A 16,476-nucleotide genomic window follows, 5' to 3' on the forward strand; every position below is an offset into this window, starting at 1 on the left:
AACACAGGGGCTTTCACTCTCAGCCCTGAGCTCCTTCTCCCAGACCGTGCTGCCAGCTCTGAGACGTGAGGGGGTTGTTATTTATATGCTTAATAAAACACCACCTGAATGCAGCTGGAGTCCTACCTTTGAGCAACATTAGCACACTTATGACTTCATTTACAGCTATTTCACTTGCCCTCTCTTGACGCAGGGAATGAGAGTTTCAGGTGTGCTCCTCTTTGAAAAAAACACTGTGAAATATGTATGTGTTGAAGTTGGTTGTGCTTTTGTGGAGCTGATATCCTGTACTATATAGTAGCCCCTTTGTGCACAAATTGTACAAAGGCACAGTTCCGCTCCAATGAAAACGTATTTATCAGAACCATGACAGTATGAATATGACACATTAAATAAGACCTCAAGTTTTTTAAGGGAATGTTAGGAATAATACAAATATGGCAAGCTCATAAGGCCCTTGCAAGGTAAGGGTAAAACAAACTTACTCTTTAATTGCTGCAACTTGGGAGAGGTTGGTTTCTTTGGAAGTGCTATAAAAATCATAAGCTTTCTTGACATATTCTGGACACTGCTGTATGCCACAGGAATCGGGGAAAAGATGAGATTAGCCACCCCAAGTGTAAGTTTATTTGAACAAAACAATTTTTATAAAGTGCAATAGGATATTTCAAGATAGGAGGAATTTGGGACCTTTCTTTAATTTTTTTGCTTAGACACCATCACCTGGGGAACTCAGGTCCAGCTACACTTGAGACCCTTGCATTTTGGGCATTGCAGACTCAAAAGTTTCCCATCTGAGTAGTGTTGCCAGCTGCAGTGAGCTTGATCTCTGCTCAGCTCTGGAGCTGGAGCCAGACTGCATGCTTACACAGTATGGCTGCAGGCCTTTGTGGTGTTTTTACTCTGTGGAGTTTTTATGAGACCATATCTGTCAAACGTATGTGTGAAGATAAATCAAACAAGCACAGCCACGGCTATTAAATAAATGTGAAATCTGAGTGGCTTCCACCAGCCCCTCGGTCCCTCCCCCTCAGCTGCTGCGTGTGCTGAGTGTTTTACAGAAACAGGGTGGTGAAGGATGGCTGGTTATGAGAAAGGGAAAGCCGGGATGGGGGGGAGCAGCTCCTAGGGAAGAGGGTGATTTCCTTGCAGGGGGAAGCAGAGAGCTACAAAATGGGGTTGGGGCTCCTGCTGCTGAAATATTTGTCTCTGGAAAGTCTGTTTTGGATCTTGATGACTTTTGAAGAAGGAAGGACTCAACAAATGTAGTAGGGATGCAGTCTGACTGCTGTCATGGCATAAAAAGAGCAATGAAGATGCGGACTTGGCAGAAAAGGCAAGAAAGCACTCCATGCAGAACTTTAATGAGGTGGTCAGTCTCAGACCACGTTTGGGGCTAATGCTGTATAAGCACCATGTGTTTGCTGCACTATGAATACTGAAGCATGAGGGCATCAGGCTTCTACATGCCCCACAGTCTGTCTTCTCCTGGAAAAGAAAATAATATTGATTTGATCACCACTTAGTTTTTCCCCCTATTTCCTAAACTGTTTCCTCCAGGAGAAGAGTGGGCCTTCCAAGGTCAGGGCTGAGGTTACTGACAGGTCAAGGAGGGCAAGGTCAGGCTTGAAGCTGACTGTCTGTACTCAAGCTGCCCTACGTAGGGAGAGGGCCTTGCAGTTTCCAAAGCTATCAATCTCCTCTCCACTTTCACCAGCTATTCACCTCTCCCAGGTTTAAGTGGAAGAAAATACAGCCAATCTCTTCAAGGCCTTGTGTCATGCCTTTGGGAGCTGCATTCTTGCTCTCGAGTGGTCAGTCACTGAAACAGAAGAGCCAATATATCACTCCAAGTGTCTTTATTTGGGGGATAAAGTTGGATCAATGTATCTAAAGGCTACTGTAACCAGGAAATTATTCTTCTGATTTCTATCAATGGGGCCACTTCTGCCACCAAGAAAGCACCAAGAAGAGCCACTTCTCCCTGGCTGCACTGGGGTTTGGCTGAGTGCGTGTATTTACCCCAGCACGCAGGGAAAGCATCCTTGCAGAGGACATGACCTGACAGGAGTCAAGGCTAACAAATCACATGGTAACAAAGCGTACATGGTGCGAAAGGTAAAGCAGGAAGGGCAGCGCTATGCCATGTGCTCTGAATATAGCCCATAAGCAGAAATATGGTACAAAGATTACTTGACCTGGCTCCTACATCTGTGAAATCATTGCATGTCCATTGATTTTTAATGCTGGTTGATTGCCACTAGAAGAGAATTTGACCTGTAGAAATACAATCTGCTGCTCATAGGGTGTCATGACATCTCTTGGTCCTCGTGTTTATATCACCAATGTTCAGCTGAATGAAAATAAATACTCAGAGATGTTTTGGCCAGTAAAAAATACATGGAAAGAGAAGGCCAATGTACCAGCAAATGCATTTCTGCTAAGTTGCTAATGAAATGCAAAATTATTTGTAGTAATAATCAGCAGTGTAAGTGAGACTACCATTGAGAAAATGATCTCTGAACACCTAAAAAGCCAGGAAGATCCTTGAAACAAACCTGTCTTTGAAAGTAAATAATTTAGATTGGACCTGTGGGCTCATAGGTGCAGGTTGCTTAGTTGATGTGCTGGCACAGTTACTTTGAATGAAATCTGTATCACCCAATTTACACAAGCTGAAAATCTTAACCCAAGTTTTCTTTTGATCATCAGAGTAATTATTAGCGTTAAATATTTAAGGGGCTGGCTTTTCATTCAGTGTTGGAGTTGGGTTTCTTTTAAGAGTGTGCTGTAGGTCCTTGTACATAGCAAATACATGCAGTTCCAAGTGATTCAGTTCCCACTTAACAGCTGAAATGCCAAGTCTATACCATTATGTCAAAGGGGAACAATTTTATTCTCATCCCAAGTAACAGAAAGCATGATGCTGGGGAAGCATGAAAGCAAATCACTGTTTCCTCACCTCCCGCAGGTATACCCCTCTGTTCCCATCACCACTGGCAGTGCAGCCTTCAGGGAGCTGGTTTTTTTGCAGCAGCAATAGACATTTCCTCACCTCATCCTGCCTATGGCACCAAGAGCAGCAAGCCCTATCTCCAGGATTTTCAGTGCTCTCCCATCTGGCCCTGCACCCTTCACTTCCCTAGAACAAGATCAGTCTGAATTGGCCCCTCCTGCACTTCAGGCACGCAGCAGTAGCCAGGGACATGCAAAAAAATCAGTGACACCTCCAGCAGATAAGGGACTACAAGGCAATAGGTGGAAACATCACCAGGTGGTGATGAGGAAGTTTTGGGAGGGGCAGAACTGAGGAAGGGGAAAGGAGAAACACTCTAAGACTACTCCCTGCCTGTCCCAGTGAATGTTCCTGTCAAGGTCCTCCACTTATGATGGTCTCTTCCCAGCCCTTTTCTCAATAAACCTCCCCCGGAAGAGGTGCTGACAAGCCCCAAATATGTTACCCCTCCAGATCCCTGAGGCAGGATGCCTCTGTCATTCGCAATAGTTATCCAATGTGTTCTTGAAGCTCTCCACTCATGGTGGCTTTACACCTGCACTCTTTATGCATTGCTTCCATCTATTTGCCCTAGCATTTTTGTTACATCAAGTCTGAATCTTTCTCAATGCTGTTTAAGCCTGATATTATTTCTTAATCTCTCCATTATGGGCAGATAAAACTCACCAGTGCCTTTTTTCCCTTGCTGCAATCTTTTATGAACTTTAATACTTGTTGTGCTTATCCATGGTCTTTTTTTCTTAAGGCTTCAGATTTTCCTCACAGTTCATGTTTGCTAGACCTCTGATTATTCTTCCTGTTTTCTTCTGGACTGTGTCTAATTAGCCTACATCTTTTTTTGGCTTTTCCAAGAGTATGGCACTGATGACTAACAGTTCAGTTTTTAATCTGCGCTAAACCTCAGCTCCAGTAGTTCCATAACCATATTTGTGCAGTTAGTTATTCCTCAGCGCGGAGTCTTGCATAGATTCCTACTGTATCCTTTCTTTTTTTGTCCCCTGACTGTTTCTTTAATTTGTCAGGCTCTTGTGTTTGGTTTTTTATTTTTTTTTTTAATTCTAATCCTGATGTCGACGTCCTTCCAGGTCCTTCTAGCTTTGGATATCCAGCAAATTTAATCGTCTTTCACAGAATCTTTCTCCCAGTTCACAGTCCAAGTCACTAGTAGACTGGAGGCTGAGCCAGGAAGAAACCTGTAGATCTCTGTTCAATAGGTTCCTATACGTGGACAGAGACGTCCTGTTCACGACCTTCTGAGTACCAGTGCTGCGTCTGCTCTGCAGTAGACAGACCACACATTCCTTGCTGGTTTATGAGAATTTCATGTGAGGCAGTGTCAAAGGACTTACTCAAGTAACGATACTGACATCTGCTTCTCCTTACTGGCCTGTGAGGACTGTCTCCTTGTTTTAAAAGGAAATTAGATGCGTTTGTCAAGACTGGACTATGAAGCTTATATTGGTTGTTACTCATCCCATTACATTCCAGTTCCTTACAAATAGCTTTTTTCATTATTCATTCCAGAACTTTTCCTGCGATTGAAATTAAATTTGTTAGTGTGCAATTCCCCAGCTTTTTTTTTTTTTTTCAAAGACTTTCTGATTTTTACTGTCCTTGCTTTTGCTATACTTGTTTACTAATTCTTAGTAGTCCAGCCTAGATTTCACTCTCCATACATAATCTCTTTAGGGCCACAATCAACAGCAGCAGTCTGGTCAAGCTGTTCTTTTCTTCATTTCTTTGCAGTGGCATAGAGCTTGCTTGGGCAAACTGTGTCCTGCTGCCTGCCTGTCCAAGCAAATAACTGGGCGCAAAAAAATTCCTCATTACCACCAAGGCCTGGTCTGTGGTTGAAATCTGCTAGTTCCTTCCTTTCTCCCTTCCTCCCTTCCTTTCTCTCTTCCTTCCTTTCTCTCTCTCTTTCTCTCTTTCTCTCTTTCTCCCTTTCTTTCTTCCTTTCTGTCTTGTCAGAAATGATTGGTGTGAATGAGATGGCCACATCTTCAGCAACTATCCATCCCGTCTCCTCTACAGGAGAGGGAAAAGATACTAAGCACCACTGGCAAGCAAGAGCCTTTCTCCCCACCATCCCAGCTCCGGTCACTCCCCATCCCTGTCACATCCCCCCCACCTCTGTCTCAATTACTTTAATTAGCCTTTGAAGTCAAGGTTAGATCTGCATTACCATACTGGCAGTGAAGTCCTAATTCAAGCCATCTTTGGATAATGTTTGCTCAGGTGTACTATCTTGGAAGTGAAATCATCGCTACTCCTTACCCAGAAAAAATAGTCATTGTTTGCCACATTTAATTAAGTTTTCCTCTCCACATCCAGATCTGAAGTTAGTTTTATAGTTTCCTCTCAGCCTTCTCCTTTGATCATAAAGTAGCTGTCACTTCACTACCTACAGCCCTTCCTTTCTCACCTTGGCCAGCATAAAACGTGTTTGTGTGTTAATGGCTTTCTCCTTGGGGGCTGCTGACTCTCTTTACGAGTCAGCTGGATGCTGGATGAAATCATTCTCTCTGCTGGTTCAAGTATGTCACATATATATATTTCCCCGCCTGTGTTTTATGTTCCATCCCAGCTTCATTCATAGGAAATGATTCTTTTTTAGTTCATTTTGTTTTGGAAAGTGAGTCCATTGCCAGGAGAATGCAAGAGATTTCCAGAGGCTGGGTCCAAATTTTGTGCAGGAAGGTGCTGCAAAGACTTTGCCACACACAGCTTGCTGCCGCTGCTCCTCGCTCCTGCGCTGCAAGAGGCTTCTTAGTGCCTGCTCCACACTAGCTGTACTCAAACCAGTGTGTCTTAAGTTGTGTAGAGTCTCTGCTTTGTTCAGCCACGTCTGTGACCTGCTCTCTCTGCCTTATCTGACTTCTGTCAGCCAACCTGCCCTATACCTGAACTAGAACCGTGGCTTGAACCCTCATTTCTGTGCAACAGGGAAAAAACTGCTTCGATAAGCAGAGCTGTATTCCAGCAACCAAAGCAGGGCAGGAGCTCCAAGCCTTTAGGTTACACTGAAGAAGGATTAAAATAGAAAAAAAAAAGCCGCTTGGCATAAATAAATGACAAAATAACCCTGCGCTTCAAGATGTAAGTGCAATTATGAGTAGTACCATTTTTAGACTGTTTGTTGGGATAAAGTTCTGCAACCAAAGTTATTCATAACATTCTTCACCATGAGTGTCGCTTCAATAGCGTGACTCGAAACCTCAATCTAATGACAGCCTGTCTGCTGTAGAGCCTAATTTGGACACTGCATTTGGCCACACCACAGCAAGCTAGATTAAAAATGCTTAATTAGTGATGTTAATCCAAAGTATAAAGCAGACTACAAATTTTCTCTGATGTGCTATCAAATCGATGACCTTTAGCTCTGGTGCTGGGATGAATCAACAAGATCCACCTCACAGGCATGATGTATGAGGAGAGATAAGGGGAGAAAGGGCTGATTTTAGAAGGGTCTGGTTGAACAAATCTAGAAGAGAGGAGTGATAGCGTGTGAAGTGTCAGAGAAGAGATGTGTGCAGCTACATACAAGGACCCCAGTCTGGTCCCCCTCTGGTCCTCAGATGTAAAATCTTAAGTTGTCGAAATTGGCAACAGATGCTGGCTTCTAAAGCAGAGCTCTGCTCCGTCTCAAGAGAGGGAAGTAAAGAAGAAGGCAAAAAGATGTGTATTAGAGTGGTACATGTGGAACTATTGCAGCTTACCCTCTCCAAGATGAACAAATTTTGTTTTCCAGTGTTTGCTGTAGATCAACTTTTAATTAAAAAGTACCCTCCTTTGTAAAGAAGGCCTGAGAAAAGGTTTATGATTTTTGCTCTGTTTTTTTCTTCTTAATTAGTATTATGTCTGTGAGTTTATTAAATCTTACTTTTACAGATCATTTTCAAATTCATGCTTATATTATGATGCAACAGAATGAAGGGAAAAAAATATCTCCATACAAAAAAAAATGGCTGGCAGAGCATGGACAAAAAAAACTGCTTTAGAAATGAGCACTGCCTTTCCCTCTCATACATAAGTGCACATACCTTTGGTGGGCAGATCACTGCTAATCAGGGTTAGCAGGAAGAGTTAAGGACAAATCTGGAACAAGGCAAAACTCTATGAGTAGAAACTTCTCAGCAGATGCACATTTATTGCATTTGGTGCAGCAGTAAAGAAGGAAACAAAACAAACTAAACCAAAAACATTTATTGGTGCCTGTGTCTGATTTGCCTGCCGTGACCTCTCTTTCCTCCAAGCCAAGTCCTTTCTTTCTGTAGATCTCCATGTATGGCTGGAGTTCCACAATTAGAGAGGCATCAATAAATCAGTGGCAGACAACCAAGGACTTGAGACTTCCCTAGAGCTTGCACTGCTAAAAGTTCATCTCCAAGTACCCCCTCTTCATTCCAAGCAGCAGTCAGGGTGTTTAGGGTACACGAACAGGAACAGCATGGGCTCAAAGCTGGCCAGGCTCTGAAGCTGGAGTCACAGGGGGTGGGGATGCAGATGATATTGGGTTGAATGGAACGGCGTTAGATATTGGACTACACGGCGAGCCAAGAACTTGGGTGGTAACTTTTGCTGTGAATCACCATCAAGAAATGTTGTTATTACATAGTGCTCTACAATGGGTCAAGGCCTGATGCAAACAGTGGGGATCCAGCTTTGCAGAACATAAGGACCAAAGAAAGGCTCATGGGGAAAAGGGACAAAATGCTTGCGTGAAGAGAGTCCAGTGTGGTGGATAGGGTACTGGATGAAGCCTTGGTGGCAGGGATCAGTTCCATAGGTGCCATCTGAGGTATTCACAGTGGTATACTGTCAGGTAGAGGCACAGAATAACCCAAGTGGGACAGGACCTTTGCAGGGCTCCAGCTAAACAGATCCCTTTCTTTCAGCTTCTCCTGATACGTCCACTGTCGCCCTCACATCTCTTAGTGGGAAGTTTTTCCTCTTACTGTCTATTTAGACAGTACTAAATTTTACTGTTTATTTAGTACAAGGGTGGCGATTTGAGACCTCCACCTCTCTCTGCTGGGGTCTCACAAGTCAACTGCACATAAATAAATAATGGGTCACAACCGAACTTTGGAAACCCACTGAGAATTTGGGGTGTGCTGAGAGACCTGGAGGGATGATGACTTAGAGTGGGGAGGCAGGGGCAATGGATGATCACTTTATGGATAGCTTTCTCCTCGGGATAAGCCCATTCCCTTGTCTTGCTGGGAGTCAGAGAAGGGCTGTAGGCAAAGCCCCAGACTCATTTGGAGAGCAGGATAGGAAGGGAGTGTACTACTGGGTGCTTGGTTATAGTCTTAGAGATGCCCTCATCTTCTGAAGCAAGATTTGTTATAGCTGAGCCATCCCTGACAGGCATTTCTCTGGCGTCCATTTAAATTCTGCCTATGAAGGAGAGTCTGAAGGATCCTTAATCAGCTCCAAAGCTTCCCTTTTACTGCTCTGTTAGCCTAAATACTTGCTGCAAACCAACCCCGGATCTCTTCATGTTCCTCCGTTGGACTCTGTAGTCTTTCGGATAAGCCCTTATGTATTGAAAGGCTGTTATGTTCCCTCTTAGTTTTCTATTCTCCAGACTAAACAAAACCAATTCTTTCAATCTGCCCTCATAGATTATGTTTTCTAAAGCTTTTATCATGCTTGCTCTTGCACCTCGGAGCACTCTCCAGCTTGTTTACTCAGTTTGGAGAGTGCTGGGCTCAGCGTCCCCAGCTGAGGCGTCCCCAGGGCCAACTACAGCACAGTCATTTTCTCCCATGCCTGGCCTATGAATCTCTCATTAATGGATCCCATCAAAAGACATTCCTGTTTTGAAAGAGCATGGCAGTGTTGACTAAGTTTTTGTCTGCGAGCCCGGGAGCCTTTCTTGCAGTGGTGCTCTTTATCCAATTAAGTTCTCATTTTGCATTTGAGTTCCAACACCTCACTGTGGTATTTTGCGCTAGCTCTTGTGTGGTTTCCATCCTGCTGATTTGAGACCAATCCTCCAATTCATCTAGATTGTTTTGAAATCTGCTGCTGCCTTCCCCTCCACACGCATCCCTCCACACACACACCATGGCTGCAACTCCTCACAGCTTAGTGGAACACGTGAATGTTACCCTGATTTCTCTGGAATATCTCTGATATTATGGTCCCTGTTATCTCAGCTCCTGTGTTCAAGCAAGCTCTTGAACTGTGGGGGGCCTTGGGCAGAACTCTATTTGGAGTAAATGTGGTGGCTAACCTTTTGGGACAGTGTTTCATTGAGTTGCACACCTGCCTGTAAGATGGTTTCACCCACTATCAGTTCCCAGTCGTTTATGAGGTGGTTTTCCAGCAAACTGGAGGGCACTGGGCATTGCTGGACCGTAGTATCTCTTGCTGATCTTCTGGGAGCAGCACTGCTAAGTGCTAAGTTTGGCAAAAAAAGGCTACCTTGTGCTCCACAGCTGTGAGGAACTGAACTGTGAACAAATACCCAGAGGGAAAATTTAGGCAGAAGGATGCACTGAAAAGTCAGGCAGGCTTCCCTTTCTGTAGTTCCAAATACCTGAAACATCCTGGCTCGTCTGGGGAGAGTTGAGGGGTATACCCGGGTCCACCCTTGGGACCCAGGGGAGTTGTGCAAGCCCTGATTTGGGCCCACGAGCTCTCAGCTGAATCTGGCGCCCTGGGAAGCACCATCTTATGCCCCACACCAGGGTCTTCCCTGCAGGCTGAGCCCTGAGTGGGACCTACCAGGACCACAGGGGCTTCCTCTGTGTTCCAGTCGGTGCCTGGCTGTCTCCAGGCCCCGGCTGCCAGCCTGGGATGTGGGTTAACAGATTTTTTCCACGCTGTTTCTCCAGGATCCCTGACAGAGCCCATCAGAGCTGCCTTTTATCAGCACTGCACGCCTTAGTGAGCCTGTCATGACTCACACACAATGTGCTCTGTACCAGATTAATCCGGCTGGCTTTCATGCTCAGGATGTGGGCGATGGGCAGTGGGAGGGGGCACAGGGACAGATGCAGGGCTAGCAGGGGCTTGGAAGATGGGCAGACATGAGTTCCTCGGTGTACTGAAGAGAAGGATTTCACTTCAGGATGATCTGAGGGGGGAAAGAGATAACAAGCCCATGTACAGGAGGAAGAAAGGAGAGCAACAGGTGTGTACACCGGCTTCCAGCTGCAGATACTTGTTGCTCTCACTTTTCAGTCAGACCTGTGCCAGAGAGTTGTACATTTTCAGCCCCATCAGTGAGTTTGTTTGCACTGCCACGCACTTAGCTTCACATCATCTTCCTTCCCAGGAGTGCCAGGTTTTGCATCAGAAGGAACCAGTGGGACGCAGCCCTTGTCACATAATCATCTCGTGCCACCTCTTGAGTCTCTCCAGCTCCTGGCACAACCCATGTTACTTCTGCCACCAGATCATCCACTCAGCCAACAGTAACCTACCCCCAGCTTACAGGATCACATTGTAATAAGTAAGTTTTGCGAGACTTCCTGCAGCTCTGCTGACCCACTGACCCAACGTTTTGTTGGTCCAGCTGGGATCATGCCTGTATGTTGCTGCAGGTGCACAACTGTAGTTTGGCGTTCACCCTTGTTCCATAGCTCTATCCAACTCTAAGAGATGGGAGAGACAGATATTTGCAAATTCAGGTGCCATAGCATTCTTTAGAGCTGCTGATGCTTTTGATTTAGGTGCAACATTTCTTTGATAAATACATCAGTTAAACCAGATTGCTTGGGGTGCTTGCATGTCAGTGAGACAGGTATGTTTCAAACCTTGGTCTGTGAACTGAGGGAGGACAATGTTTGTAGCTCATCTTTTATCTTTTCTGGACTGCAATTTCAAAGTAATTGCATTTCTAGAAAATGTACAGGTTCTGAAATGGATGTCTTCAGAAAGGGCTGCCATGACAGTCCTCCCTGAAACGTGGGGCAAGCTTTGGGAAAGCTGCTAGCTTTCATCCCAGGGTTACCTGCACGCCATAGAAATATGAGATTTCTTTCTGCTTATTTGTGATAATTATTTGCCCCTGAAATATAGAACTGTGAAGCCAGGCTGAGAGAAAGAGTTACTTCTACTAGAAGTAGAAAATATGCAGTAATTTATGTTTCCTGCATAGGTGATTTCTGTGAGTCCATCATCATGGGCATTTATTATGCCTTCTAAATCAAGTCCAGACTTTAATGATTAAAGAGGAGTAAAGAGAAGTAATATCTGTGTCCTCCAGACTCCGTTTGGAGCAAGCATCCCTATGACATGAGCTGCAACCTGGACAATGCCCTTTGGTGACAGTCACAACAAACATGCTACAGGCCAGGCATGGAGAGAGGAGCCTGACCTTCTTCCTTGGTGCTGATGCAGCTTGTAGGGCAGCACTAATGGGCACTGCCACTGCCTTCACTGCTGACACCTCCCTAGCAGGAACACCAAAAAGGGCTGGGCAATTACACCTTACAAACCCCAAACAGGGCAGTCAGGCTATTTTGGGAGTCTTCCTGTGGTGTACCACATATGGGCTTGGGGCTATCAGTCCAGCACCTGCTTATACGTCCTGTTTACTTTTTATTTAAAGAGGTATAAATTTGCTCAAAGGGCCTGGATCTGCTTGGTTAGTGGTTTAGAAGTATGCAGAATGGCCATCAAACATTACCATGCCTTTTTGACCAAAGATGTATGTTTCACATCCTCTTCATTATAAAGAAAAAACAAGAAAATGCAGGAAAGTTTACATATTTCTTGCCAGTTAAAGGTATTCAGACATGGTTGTAACAGTAAGGTGTGTAATACATCACCATGTAGCTCTTTTTCATTGACTGATCATTCTATCTCCAGCCACCAAGTAAGAAGGATTTTGATGCATCTCCATTAAATGCAGAATCATTAATAATTTCCTAAAACACTCTTCTTTTCTGCTTTAGCAACTCCTTCTCGTTCGCTTTCTTCAGGTGCAAGGCCCTGATTTAGCAAGTCGTTTAAGCAGCTCTTTAAGCTTAAGCATATGATTAAGTTTATTCCTACCCAGCAGTGCCTCTAAGCATGCTCTTAACCATACACTCCAGTTGCAGTGAAGTAAAGCAAGTAATTAAGCATGTGCTTTGCTGAAGCAGAGTCTAAATGACTACTTAAGCCCTTTGTAAGAAGGAGTATAAATCCTCCTCCTGACAGGGATGGGAGTGGGGAGGGATACGTGTTATTATCATCCTCCTCTTTAAAGCCTGACTTGGTCTTGCAGGCTGCCCGGGTCGTTCTTCATTCTGGTGGCCAGCTGGTAAGCGGCTGTCACCTCTCTGAGAGCTGTGACCATGTATGAAAAATTCAGATTTACAGCAACATTGACAAGATCATCATCCCTTTTACAGAAATGTAACCTGATGGCAGGGAAAAGGGATACTGGAAGCTGGCTTATGTTAACCCAGGCAGGGGGAAGACAGTAGGGCTGCCCTGGTTTACACCTGCTGAGGATGGGGGAGCAGGCAGCGAGGGAGGGAAAGGTTTTCCCTGTTTTTTTTTTTCTTTGCACTGCACCACTCTCTTCCTGTGGCGGCAGTGAAGCCCTTCTGCAGTTGCTGCACCGCTTGGAAAACAAACACTGTAATTTTAATGCAGCCCATTAACTAAGCTGCCTCACTGCACTTTGTCCACCTGGGTCACCCTGTGTGCACCAGAGTTTCCCTTTCATATTATTCCCTGTCGATTCAGGAGGCCCTTCTGACTCACAGACCTCCAGGCCTACCCCCAGCCCATCAACATTGTGTTGCTCAGCCCCAGAGCACAAGCTGCCCACATGGAGAGGCACCAACCTGTACAAAGATAAGTTGCAAGCGCATTCCCTACTGCAAAAAAAAAGCCCTTACTGCTATAAGAAAGGGAATAAGGAAGATGATGGGAGGGACCACGATTATAACAGCACACACTTGTTAACCAAAAACCAAGAGAGGCTGGGGAGGAGGATAGATGTAGCAACAGCAGGGGCTTGGGTGGGAAGGGGGCTGGGGGCAAGGGATGTGGAGTCCCTCTGCTGCAACCATCAATTATAGGGCCTGAGGCCTCGTTGTTGCTGTTGTTGGCGACATGGAGTGTTTTCTTTTCTTCTTCTTCTTCTTCTTCTTCTTCTTGTTTTTTTGAGGTCTGAGCTGCAGCCGGGGGCAGGGAAGGAGGGGTGAATATGGGATTTTACCCAATCCACTGATTCTCAATGGAGGCTCCGGGCGACACTCAAGGGGCTGCAAAGCAACGACGGCCCAAAGAAAGGGACTATCAGGGACTGCAGCAGGAAGGCAGGCAACGGCGGATGTCCTTCTCAGCCATGCGAGCTGGTGTCCGGCCGCTCTCCCCTCACTGCAATCCCATTGCCAGGGCAGGCATTGGGGGTGCTGGGGAGATTTTGGACCCTGAGCTCAGGCTGTGTGCTTGTGCAGTGCTTTAAGACTGAAACAGGTAAATAAATTGAGCATGCAGAGCAGACTTTTGGCTGCGGACATGCTGGTCTGCATGAACTGGGGCTGTACGTGTGAAGCTACACATATGCACACACATGTATATATACATATATACACACACACAAACCCCCTTCCCCACATTCCTGCAGAGAACATGGGCTGTAAGGTCAGAGGCAGCCACTACTACTATCCAGGTTGGCCCCGTATGGTTCTTGCCAGGAGCCTGCTGTCCCTGGCTAGGTGATATCATCTCTTCCAGGAAAACATCTGGTCTTGATTCCAGGCCTGCTGGCGACTGAGCCGTCACTGCCCTTCTAGGTAATGTGCCCTGTGGATTAATTACTTTCACAGTTGAAAACGTGCACCTTGATATTCAGTCTGAATTTGTCTAGCCTCAGCTGCCAGCAGCTGGTTCTCATAAATGCCCTTTTCTACTAGATTAAAGAGCCCTTTGATATTTGGAATCTCTCTCTCCCTTGAAGTGCTTGTAGATCAAATCGCTCCTCGGACAAACTGGAGAGATCGTGTTTTTTAAATTGCACACCATAGAGTGGGTTGTCCAGACTTCAGCTCCCCAGTCCCTCTAAAAGCTTTCCAGATCGAGCTGTGCAGTGTTAAATATTGTGTTGCATCTGCACCTGTTCCTGCATCCCTCACCTGCACCGTGGAGGGCTGCCTGCCGGCTCAGGATGCTCCATGCCTTCATGATGGAAGACATGGCCACACGCAGACATTTGGGGGAGCAGAGACTTTGGAAGAGACCTTATGACTGCATTTGGCCATGGAGGGGTTGGTCCTCGAATGTAAAAGGATCGATAAAGTGAAATGTGCTGCCTTCTTTGCTGCTAAGAAAGTCATGGCAAGCTGAGCGGGTCATGGCAGTTGAGGCTGATCACTAGTGTGAGGGTAGGAAGGAGATTTCAAGCTGGCCAGCACATTTCGTACCACCAGTCTTGGAACAACAAATTAATCTCTTGGATCAAAGAGTGCTTAGCCACGGTAGTTTATATATGGGGAAACAATCAAGGTTTATTTCTAAAGAAAAAAAATTGATTGTTGGTTTGCAATAGTTTTTCAGATTTTAACATTTTTGTGGTAGTATACAACAAAAGGGGGAGAGGTCTTTAATGAAGTCTTGAGTTCACAAAATGTGGAAATGCCTTTCTGCCCAGCCTTGTGGCAAACAGATATCTGTATCAGAGAGGGATCCTGCAGAAGTTCACCTTGTCTGAAAATGGAAGGAGAACCATGTTATCTCCCCATACTATTGCATTTTATAGCTTTTTTTGTTTATTTATTTGTAAGGTCTGCAGCCCAGTATTGCTCTGCATTTATTAAGCCCAAGACTTATGGAGAATGGCACGTGGATCCACCTAGACTTTAAACACTTCTCTACCTCTAGTGTTCATATAGGTAGTCTGGCCTTGTGTCCCCATCCTGTTAGTGAGTTTGCTTCTCTTCTCCATAATTTTAGTGTAAGTAGGAGTAACTCCATCTATTAATAACAATCTTGGCTGGTGAAGCTGTTGAATTACAATTGTCCGGGGAATGGATGGATAGGCCATGTGTGACTGACAGAAAGGTGGTATTTAACGGTTCCTAGTATCTGAATTCTTGCTTTTCTTTCTCAGCTGCTGTCAGTATTGAGTCACTTTTAAGTCCTTCTGCTGCCACACACACCTCTGATAACTTGCTGGAGTACCACAGCCTGTAATGTGCGTAGTCTAAGGAAGCTGAGGCATTGATACTCTGCTATGCTCACAACTGTTATAACTGTTATATATCAGGTTATAACTGCCTGAGGTTACAACTGTTTGGGTATAACCAGCCCTGGTTAAAACAGCTGGAGAACATGAAATACTGTAGATGGCTAAATGATTTGCAAAAGTTCACCTCGGGCATCTGTGGCAGGGCAGAATCTGAACACTGCTCTGTTAATTCTGCCTCCTCATCACTGAACCATCTTCCAGGTGAAGTCACTCCTCAGACGCTTCAGATACAGAAAATGAGCTGTCTGGTCAACCTTTCCAGCTAAACTGCATTTCTAAACCAAGGGATTTCTCTCTCCTTCATTGTATGTTTTAATGCAGAGCTATAAGTCTTGAGAGAGGACAAGACAAACCTTTACTCCATACCTCCTGAGCCCAGGAAGTAAATTCATGGGGTGTCCTGGGAGGGAGAACAACAACAGCCTGGTCCAATGCCTTGCAAATGCAGACCACAAACATTTTCTCAAAAGCTGAATTAAAATTAATCTTTCAGAAAGATTTCATTTCTTTGCACGCTCAGTTCCATCTCCAATTCTGCCTCTACCTGATGCAAGCTAAAGCTAATTGTAACCTGCCCAAGTAGGGCAAGTGAGGTGCTCCATCCCACTGGAGTGCCAACTGGTGGAATATTTGCCCAAGGCCTATATCTGCATCAGGAAAGCAGGGAAGAACAGTTGGCTATTTGGACATCAAACCTCTTTCTTCCTGTGTACTGCTCAGTGCTAATGGGAATGGAAAGAAGAAAGATCTTCTTTCTTGCCTCAAATCCTCCTACCGCCAGTCCCAAGGGTCTCGTGTGATATGAGATGTGTTTTCCTTTTATCCCTGCCTGAGAAACTCATGTTTCCACATCAGCATGAAAGACGGAAGAGAGCCAGCAGTTCTGTGGAGCTACTTTGGGAGGATTTCATACCAGAGATCACTTTTACCTTTTCCTGACTCTTTCCCCAATGTTGTGTACAGCAGGAAACCCCTGTCAGTTTGTCACCCACTCACTCCTTGAGGTGGTGAGCTGGATTTCTTGACCCTGTCAGTGATGTACTTAGACATGGTGACAAGCATCTCTCACCAGAGGCTGGTTTTGGCAGCTCAGGTACAAGGTGTTCTATGGGGCCAGCGGTGAAGGAGGTGTGGAGAAGGGTGGTGGCTTCTTGTCTCACCCAATGGAGAGAGGTTAATTAAAGTGGCTATTTTGACTTTTCATGCCCTGACATTCTTTGTCAACTTTTCTACAGCCTAATGAGAACACCTGTGA

Source organism: Cuculus canorus, chromosome 1 (genome assembly GCF_017976375.1).
Source record: "Cuculus canorus isolate bCucCan1 chromosome 1, bCucCan1.pri, whole genome shotgun sequence".
In the NCBI taxonomy this organism is placed as follows: Eukaryota; Metazoa; Chordata; class Aves; order Cuculiformes; family Cuculidae; genus Cuculus; species Cuculus canorus.